This window comes from Condylura cristata, unplaced genomic scaffold, assembly GCF_000260355.1.
Source record: "Condylura cristata isolate star-nosed mole 26May11 unplaced genomic scaffold, ConCri1.0 scaffold00022, whole genome shotgun sequence".
NCBI lineage: Eukaryota > Metazoa > Chordata > Mammalia > Eulipotyphla > Talpidae > Condylura > Condylura cristata.
In genome coordinates this window covers 27342200-27349867 of record NW_004567123.1, presented here as the reverse complement: position 1 = coordinate 27349867, position 7668 = coordinate 27342200, and positions in this window count along the sequence as shown.

The window sequence follows — 7668 nt, the reverse complement described above, 5'->3', positions numbered from 1 at the left end:
AAAAAAAAAAAAAAAACAAACAAACATCTGCCTGGCCTCCCAGGTGGCATAGGGGTTAAAGTCTCAGTGCTATCAAGCTATCACCAGCCACTGAAGCCTGAGTTCAATTCCCTGCCAGGGAGCTGACCCACATGGCACAGCGGACCTCCCTCCTGTCTCGCCTACTGTTTCAGACAATCTGCCTGTTTTGCTACCCACTCTGTCTCTGGTGAATACTCTCAACCCTCCCACCCCTGTACCTCTGGCTTACACCCCAGTCTTGGATGCATGTGTAAATAAAAATAAATTTTTATATTTAAAAAAAGCAAATCTACAATATGATCCAGCAACTCCACTTCTAGTTATCCACTGAAGAACCCAAATCACTAATTTGAAGGACTCTTTGCACTCATATGATTATTGCAGCACCATTAACAACAGTCAAGTTACGGAAGTGTTATAGGGCAACCCTGATGTGAAATGGGGTGCCTGGGCGACTGTGGGTCATCACTCGCGCTTAAAGTGACTTACAATAATACTCGAAAAGCTTAACAATGGGTTTATACAAAAGAGGAATGAAGAAATGAATATTTCAGGGAGGAAAAGAGGGAGGTAAATTGGCAAATGCATCCTACCAGTTCCAATGAGCTGGAATTCCAATGGCACACGAGAGCTGCTAAAAGCTGAGGCAAGCCAAGAGCCAAGAGGCCAAGAGACCCAAAAGCCAAAAGAACCCCCAAGGCCCACCGGTCTGGCTTTATACTAAACCTGGCTGCTAACTCCACCCTCAGCTCCCAGCATCCTCCCTTCGGTAATGATGGGATTTGCAGCTGCCGGGTTCTTGACAGCTTTGGTCTGAAGTGGGGGTGGGGTCCATACAACCTGTGCCGTTTGTTCAGGGCGTTCTTTCCCCTAACAGAAGCATCAATAGAGCAATGGATAAGAAGATGGGATACCAGTGCACACTACTCAGCCATTAAGAGACGGGCTATTAAAAGTGACAACATGGATGGAGCTGGAGAGGCTTATGCTAAGTGAAGTAAGTCAGAAGGTGCAAGACAAATAACAGATGATTTCATTCATTTGTGACGATTTCATTCATTCGTGGAACAGGGAGGCGGGAAAACAAAGGAACAACAAAAGTCAATAAAAGCAAACTTTAGAAATATGACTGCAGAATTGAGGCTACTAAAGAGGGGGGGAATCGGGGTGAGGGCAGAGGGAGGAGAGGGCTCAACACCGAAAGGTAAAGGACTAGGGGTACTTGGATGGGGGGGTGTTGTGATGCATACATCTGAGCAGGTGGTCCCCTAAATTATACACAGCATTGTAAACCAGTGTAACCCAGATCAAGAAAAAAATGTAAATCAGATCACGTGCTTTATTATTCAAGAATTCCAGGGCTTTCCATCACACCCAGGATTAAAATCCAAAGAGGTCAACGACCCAGCAAGTTCCAAATGCCCTGGTACCTGGGTCCTCTCTGCCTTGGTCTCCATGACCCTCCCCCACCCCTCCGTCCCCCCAAGGTGCTCCAGCCTCTCTGGCTTGTTTACTGTCCCTCAAACACACACGGTGCCCTCTGGTCTCAGCCTGCACTAACTTTTCCCTTTTCCTAGAATGCCCACCCTTCCACTCTCATATCTGCTTGGCTGCCTTCCACTAACATCTCAGAAGCCTCTGCTCGGCGAGGACTTCTCTGATTGCCAGCAACTGATGGTCCTGGGTTGTGTGGCACTGAGGGATTTCCCAGGATGGGACGCGTTAGTACTGAAGCCAGTACTGTCCTGGGCAAAGTGGGATGGTTGGCCGCGCTTCAAACCAGCCCCACCCACTTTATATCTAGCCCCGCCCACACCAATGACGGCCCCACCCACTCTAAATCTAGCTCCGCCCACACCAACGACAGCCCCGCCCACCCACCACTGTTTCCACCTTATATTTCATTTTTGCAACGTATTACTCTCTGGCTCGTTATCACCCAACGCCTTAACTGTTTGTTTTCACTCTAAACTAGAATGTGGGCAAAAACTCTCGTTTATTCGAAAGCCCAACTCCTAAAATAGGAATATAGTCCAAGTGTGGTACATCCTTGACTAATGAATCAGGAAAGGAACTGAGAAGATCAGTTACAGTATACAAACAAAATGGAAAATCGCCCAGCCAAAACACAATATGGAAACGGGAACATAGGTGTGATACAGTGGCAAACCAAAAAAGCAGGTATCAGGACGGCAGGTGTCTCAGTGTCGCAGAGAATAAAGAACACGAGGACACTCGAGCACCTCTACATTGGGCAGAGCTACAGCCAAGGCGGGAGGGCCGTGACCCAGTGACGGGGCGAGGATTTTTTTTTTTTTATCTTTTCCCATTGTGTCGATTTTCCCCAGGTGCTGAGTCCTGGCGTGCACACCCAAGGCCTACCACCCCACCGCCATCACCTTGACCATGACTCCACCCCTGCATGGCTCTCAGTTCCTAAAGCTTATTTCTCTCCTGTGCCACTGTCTTCTGCATGTTTCAGACAAGTAAAGACACCTTGGGGAGGGGGTGGGGGGTCAACACTGTCCCTCCACGTGCCCCTGCCTACAAGACATCCTCTGTCCCCTCACTCCATGGACAGCTTACATCTCCCTGGACCTGCTGAGTGGGGTGGACGTGGAGTTACAGAGTTCCCTGTCCCTGAAACACCTACCCCTAGCCCTGTGATGACCAGTCTGGTCTGCTGGGCTAACCTTGTCCTAACATGTGTCCTCATTTGCCATCCCCGAAAGCCTAGCCAGACTCCCTCCTGGTCCCGTGAATGCCCGCTCCCTTCTGTGTGCTTAGGCTTTTGCTCCAGCTCACTCCCACGCCTGCCCGCCCGGGACACAGCAGCACCAGATCAGTGACAGTGAAGCCAGGGGTCTGCTCGGCCTTGTTCCCACACTGCCACCACCTCTCTTTCAAGGAGGGGGAAACTGAAGCATGGACAGAGGGAGTGACTTGATCAAGCTGGTGAGTGGTAGAACCGGATGGCAGTCCCAGGGTCTCACTATAAAACCCCTGGCCTGGAATTTCAGGCAGAAATTCAGGGACCAAGAAAAGGGAGGAATGAAGTGAGTGGAAATGATGAAATGAGGATAAAAATGATGTGTTAGGAAGGAGGAAAATCAAGAAGCTGAGAAGGCAGAGAATTAATTGAGAAGGAAGGGAGGAAAGAAGGAGGCGCCCGGGGAAGAAGAGAGGAAGAAAGAAGGAAACAGGAGAGAAGGGCGGCTGGGTCAGGACAGAAGGGAGATAGGGAGGAAGGAAGTCACTAGGATGTTGGAAGCAAATCAGCTGGGGGATTAGTTAGTCCATTTGCTGAGCAACAGCTGGCCGGCCCGGGGCCCGCTAAGCCTCTCACCTGAAAATTCTGGGTCCCAGCTCAGGTCCCGGGGAGCAGCTCTGCGCCTGGCTGTCTACATGATCCTTCTGACCTGAAGCCCAGTCCTGACTCACCCAGTAGCTCGTAGCTCTCCCAGGCAGAGCAACCTGTCACCCACTCGCTCTGGCTCCCAAAGCAGCTCAAGTTCAACTTCCCAGCACTGGCAGCTGGGAGCCGGTGGCCAGGCCTTCCAGTTACTAATTAACCCTGGACCTGAATCACGACCTGGCGGCACCCAGCGGTTCCCAGGTGGGGCCTGCCCTGGGGACCCTCTGAACCTGTAAAAGTGACTGTACACCTTAAGGTGACCTTGGGCAAGCGGCTCAGCAGCCTGTGCTTTGGTGACCGTGGCCTGCGCCCTGCCTCATGGGGGTCGACAGCGCGACTCTCTGAAATCTCACCCTGCCTCCCCAGCCCAGCACACAGGCTGACTCTCATCGACAGCCTTCTCTGTCCATCAGCTGAAACCGGTTCCCGTTCTTTTGGGAGCTAGAGACCCAGCTGTCCCTCACAACCTGTTGCCCCACACACCTTTCCCTGGTGGGGACCCTCCCTGGTGGGGACCCTCCCTGGTGGGGACTCTTCCCTGGTGGGGACCCTCCCTGGTGGGGACTCTCCCTGGCAGGGACACCAGCCTGTATTGAGCTCTTTGTGGGTACTTCTGGGATGGGCAGCTCGTTCCCTCCTGAGCCTTGCCTGACACCTATGACAGTGCTGGGCACCCACCTAGGCAGAGAACCCCCCCAAACCAGGGGAGCCCCATGCCCGGCCCTGCCATTCTGAGACCCGAGACTCAGACCCCAGCTCACATGGGAGGAAACTTCCCCTGGTTGATTCGCAGCTGCCCAAGCCCTCATATTCTTACCAGGGCAGGGACAGGGCTGGCCAGCTGGACAGGTGAGAAAATCTCTGCCCAGTGACCCCCATTGTGAGGGGGAAACTCAGAACCTGCGGGTCCCCTGCTTCCTCCTTTGCCTTCTCATGAGAGTCTCAACACCCCCCACCTGCCCAGGCTGCTGTGCTGTGCTCTGCAGGCCCCGGCAGAGACACCCTCCCATCTCCACAGCGGCCACAGCAGCAAGGGGCTGGCTCCCGCCCAAAGAGGGGAGGTGGCCAGCGCCCAGAGCAAATCAGAGCAAAGCCTGGAGTGCTGCCCCTTTCCAGACCTGCCTGTTGCTGTTCCACCAGTGCTTCCTCACTGCACCCAAAGGTGGCTCAAACCCCACAGTGGTGTTGCAGAAGCACAGGAAGAACCCCATCCTATAGGAGAATGTGAAACGAAGAGTGAAACTTCTCCAAGCTGGTCTCACACCCTTTTCCAGAGGTTTCCACTGCTGTGAGCTGAGTGGTGTCCATCCAGTCTATGCTGCTCTCTGATCTGCAGCTCTCAAACAGTTTCTCCCAGGAAAAAAGGGTCCTACTACATGGATCGTTCAGCAACTCTTTGCCTCCCCAGACATCGTTCCATGGCAACAGAAAGAGTCAGTCGCAGCTTTTGAACATATGCATCAAGGTGCTTCATGTGGGTTTGATTTCACCCTCCTTGTTCCTATTCGCTGTTCCTGACAGTCCCTGAGGCTCTCGCCAGTTTCACAATCATTTTAACAAGCTGCAGAGAACAGCTTTGTGCTGGTAACCTGTGGCCTTGTCTAGTGTTTCTGTCTGATGAAGTCCTGCAAGTGGGAGTTGTGGGTTCACCTGTCTGCCCGGTGACTGGAGAAGCCTGTACCACCGACAACACAGCAGCACTTGAACTTGCCCTTCCCCTTGGGGGTGCTGGGGAAAACCACCTAGGCCGCCCTCTTGATGGGTGTCTCCTCATCTTTAAAGATTTATTTATGCACACAAGAACTAGGGTACAGGCCAAAGGTACAGGGGGTGAGAGGATTCACCAGAGACAGATGGGGAGCAGAACAGGCAGATTGACTGAAATATACAGTGGAGGGGAGCAACAGGTGAGACAGGAGAGGTCTGCTGCGTCATGTGGTTCACCTCCCTGGCTGGGGATCGAACTCATGCTGCAGTAGCTGTGGTGTGGAATGGGGATAGATTTCACCATCCAAACACACTTCTGCTGTTCCTGAACATTTGCCTCATTCAATGGCCTAAGATATTGAAAATACATGTGTGAGTACATATATGTAACTCTCTCCTAAACGCTCTGAGAGAGCTCACAGTATCACCTTAATGCAGCGGGGTGTGTACCCTTCTTGACTGTCTCTTTCCCGGAGTCTTTCCTTCGGTTCTCACCTGGACGGTTGCTCGTTTATCATCGGCTCTTCCGGTCCTATCACCCTGGAAATTCCCTTTGTCTTTCTCCTTGTTGGCTGTTCTGTTACCTGGACCCTATGTCCCTCTTCCTTTCATATTTTAGAAATTGTGTTTAAATACATATAACAAAAATTGCATTTAAGTGGGCCATTGTGTATGTTTTCAGTGATGTCGATAACCATTTCTAAAATTTTTTCATCACCCACAAGAGAAACGCTGGAGTCATTAGCAATAACTCCCCATTCTCCCTTTCTACCAGTCCCCAGTAACTGTTAAAATCACCTTGCAGGGCCCTCCCTGGTGACGCAGCACGGGTTAAAGCACAGCACTGAGAATCTAAAAGCCACTTCTGCATAAGTTCGATTCCCGCCTGCCCCGGAGGTGACCACATGGCATGGCAGACCTCTCCTGACCCACCCGCTGCTCCCCTCAGCAGTGTGCTTCGTCGATCTGCCTGTTCTGTTCCCCACTCGGTCTCTGGTGAAGCCTCTCGCCGCCCCTGAGCCTGTGGCCTGTACCCCAGTTCTGCGTGCACAAATAAATAAATCTTTAAAAAAAAATCACCTTGCAGTATATAAATTTATCTATTGTAGATAGTTCGTATAAGTGGAATCATATATTTGTTGTTCTGTGTCCGGCTTATTTTTCTTAACATGTTTTCAAGGTTCATCCATGTTAATTATTTCTTTTTTAGGGTCAAATAATATTCCATTGTGGGTACATCTAATTTTGCCTGCCTATCCATTTATCAACAGGCACAGGCTGTTTCCACCTTTTGGCTATTATGGGTAATGCTGAAATGTCACGCTAAGAGCATGTTTGGGTATATACTTAGGAGTGGAATTCTGGGTAATACGGTATTTCTATTTTGTTTTTTGAAGAGTGAGAATGTTCCTCAAAGAGACAAGCTTTTCCACAGACTACACCATATGTCCCACAGTGCCATGTAAGACCATGCCGCCTAGTAGCTCACTGTAGCTTTGATTTGCATTTCTCTAACAACTAATGATGCTGAAAATCGTCTATGTGGTTTTTGTTATTTGGATGAATGTCTAATCAAACTGTTTTTAAAAACTGGATAATTTGTTTAGTTTTAGGGATGTTTTAATATATTCTGGATATTAAGCTTTGCCAGATATACAGTTTACAAATGTTTTCTTCCATTCTATAGGTTGTCTTTTCACTTTCTTGAGAAATGTCCTGTGATGCACAGAAATTTTTCATTTTGGTGAAGTCCTACTTGATGACTTGTGACTGTGTAGGGATCAAAGCCACTAACCTCAGCATGGTTCAAGGGTTAATACTGGCCCTCAGCCAGTCCTCTATTTTTCTTACATGTTCTCATTTTTCATCTCTTCATGCTCATATTCTACTTTTGGGCAATAGCCTCAGCTTTATCTTTCAACTCTGTGCTATTTTGTCTGCATGCTTAAATTTCCAAGAGTCCTCTCTTGTCTCTCAATGTTTCTTTTTCTTTCCCACCACTCATGGGGGTTGGGGGATTGGCTGCCAAAAATCTGAAGACTCAACTCTTCCTCTGTGATGGGCAGGAAGAGAGGAGATTGGATGTGGGTGGGCAGAGCCCGGCAGGTGAGGTGGCCAGAAGGTGGGGGTGCTCCTTCTGATGACGTCCATGTTCTCTGTGACCCAGCGGTAAGGACATCCGCTGATACAATGGGGGAGGGAATGGGGCAGGGACATGAAAAGGAAGTCAAAACTAACTTACTAAAACACCCAGCTGCCTTTGGGGCAGCCCTGAAAGTCTACCCTGAGGCCAGAGACCATCAGACAATCTGCTCAGTCAGGTAAGCTCCTGGAGAGATGCTCTTGGACAGCTGCATGGCTGGCATTTTCTAGGCCAATGTCTGGATGCACAGCAGGACACAGGAACTAAGGACACTGAGGAGAAAGAGGTGCAGTGATGGGACACGGAGAGCATTTCACTTACCCACCTGCACACAGTCTCATGGAGCCTAATAAACTCTCACCACTCAGCCTCCAACTTCGAT